Source organism: Nomascus leucogenys, chromosome 14 (genome assembly GCF_006542625.1).
Source record: "Nomascus leucogenys isolate Asia chromosome 14, Asia_NLE_v1, whole genome shotgun sequence".
Taxonomy (NCBI): Eukaryota; Metazoa; Chordata; class Mammalia; order Primates; family Hylobatidae; genus Nomascus; species Nomascus leucogenys.
In genome coordinates this window covers 31,302,722-31,305,077 of record NC_044394.1, presented here as the reverse complement: position 1 = coordinate 31,305,077, position 2,356 = coordinate 31,302,722, and the positions used below count along the sequence as shown (strand labels likewise).

Genomic DNA, 2,356 nt, shown 5'->3' with positions numbered 1-2,356 from the left:
TATTATTCATTTTGAATGTGTTATAATTACAGCTGATTAAATATGATAGGGTAAAATATTTTTTAATTTTTTGAAAAAAAATTTAAATCATACTAAAAAGTAGTCTCATTCAGCCAGAGCCAGCCCCCTTCCCCCCCACCCCCCCCCCACCAAATAAAAATAAAAACCAGGTACAATTTTGTGCCCTTGTTTAGAGGAGGACGTTTTGTTTTTGCCTTTTAAGAAACATCAAAAACACTCTCAGCACCTCTATTATTTGCTTCTTTCGGATAAGTGTCCTCAATAACCTTCGAGCTGGCTCTGAAATTTACAAGAGGAAAAGCTAAAATAGCATTAAGAGGGGAGGGCATCGAGGCAGGGGAAGAAAGGAACTGCGAAGAGCGAGGCTCTCACCTAAATGGCTCACAGAGGGGGGAACGCACGGAAATAGCAGTGTATTTTTTCTAATTCCTGAACACTGCCGATCTCGATTCTTCAGAGTCACCATATTCCCTAACTACTCTTCACTTGTAAACTTCCCTCCCCTGGCGCCTCTCTCTTTCTCTCTCTCTGTCTCTCCTTCTCCCTCTCGCCTCTCTCCCTCTCCCCACCACACCTCCTCCCCTTTCTTTCCCTCCCCCACCCATCCTGAGCCTCCTCAGGAATAAAGGCTGAAAATAACCAACTCACCCGGGCATGTACTGGGGAGGAGGAGCAAATAGACAGTTAGTTTATAAAGTTTATTATTAATTTTTAAAGTAAATAAATGGTTGTTAACTGCTAGCAACCACCTATCAAAAGAGAATGATTTCACTCACATCGACTATTTAGGTAGAGGAAGAATTGCCACTAGGTCAACAAGGGAGATTTAAACAATCCCATCTATGGGCTGGGAGGGGTAGAGGCGCTGCTAGAGATGGCTGCAGTAGGCTGAGCCTTGCTCTCTGCGCATCCACGTGTTTAGAAACAAGGCCCCATCAGCAAAAGGTGAGAATGCATTGCTGCTCCAGCAGGTGAGTCAGTCAATCACACATCACCTAGTAAAGCCAACCCACAGCTGGTTTCTCTTTTCGAATAGAAAATAGTATTGCTAAGGGCCGGTTTATAGGGTGACTTGGGGCTGAATGTCAGACTTGAGTTTAAGGCTCTCTCTCCTCCGACCCATCCTTTGTTTACAAAGCAATCACTGCTAAAAGGCTTATTTTTTAAAACGAATTTGCCTTAATTAAAATATTTGTATATTTTCCTTAGCTTTGGGAAGCACTTTTTATAGCAGCAATTTTATTTAAATAAAATTATAAGCTATTCCAGCTTAAACATATTATTTTGTACCATTTAGCCGGCTGCCATGCAGAAATCTTGTACAGCTGTTCTGGAAAATTGGTTAATAACCAGTTTTATCCAATGAGAACATAGAGTATATTTATAAAAATTAGATTTTGAAGTCTGGTCTCTTCAATTCGTGTAGTTAATTTCCTAATAAACATATACTGCTCATCCTAGGTAACATCCTTTAGTAAAAGACTTAACTTTGTACTTCGGTTTGCCTTTATGTGCAAGAATAATTTCACTGATATTAGATGAGTAATTCTATTGGATGTAATTCTGAGTCTGAGTTAGTTTAGTGCCTTTAGGCCTCAAATTTGCTGATATTAGGAGTTCATTAAGTCAGCTTAAAGAAATCAGTGGTTATTATTAAATAACTTACTTTGTGGTTAAAATTGTCAAATACATATATGGCTTAGGGAGCCAAAATTAATTTTTATATTTACTGCATTAATCTTTAAAAATCTGGGGGGCAGTAAACAAATTTTTCAAGCAGTGGAGTCAGCATGACAAAAATAATCTTGTTTTTATTTTAGATTCAGATTTCATTACTGCACTCAAACGACTACAACTGGGCTTGGCGTTATTACACAATCCAAACTGTTTCCATCAGAAACGCTAAGACTCAGTGTGCAATGATTGTTATTAATAATTAGCTCCTTGGTTTCTTGATAGAAAAAGGCTATCAACAAGCATTTGTTTATCCACAACAAAAAGTATAATTAGCTTATCCCACTTAGTAAATCTTGTATGCATGCCAACTCATACCAAACTGCTACTTTTACAAAAAAAATTGCAATAATACAGTTCATTTTTCCAGTCCTTTTTGCACAAAATTTATTTACAATGTCTACATAAATGCTCCAAGGTGGGACTATGAAAAAATACACACATGACCGATGCTTTGCTCAGAAATAAAGTCAACATATTAAAAATAAATCTTCAGTCTATGTTTTAGAGCTGCTTAAAACAGGAAGTGATGTATAAGGTGGTGGTTGTTGCATGGGGACAATGATGCTTGATGTGACAATTAGGCTTCTAAACACACGGC

The 2,356-nt window shown here is 37.8% G+C and overlaps 1 protein-coding gene across 1 annotated transcript in view; it reads right to left on the bottom strand.

Moving 5' to 3' along the window:
* Window positions 1-707: 707 nt before the first annotated feature.
* MEIS1 (Meis homeobox 1) overlaps window positions 708-2,356 on the bottom strand; it is a 138,547-nt gene continuing 136,898 nt past the window's right edge. The window contains exon 13 of the mRNA XM_003262466.3: window positions 708-2,356. This exon is cut by the window's right edge and continues 970 nt beyond it. The gene's annotated coding sequence lies outside the window, so the exon portion shown is untranslated.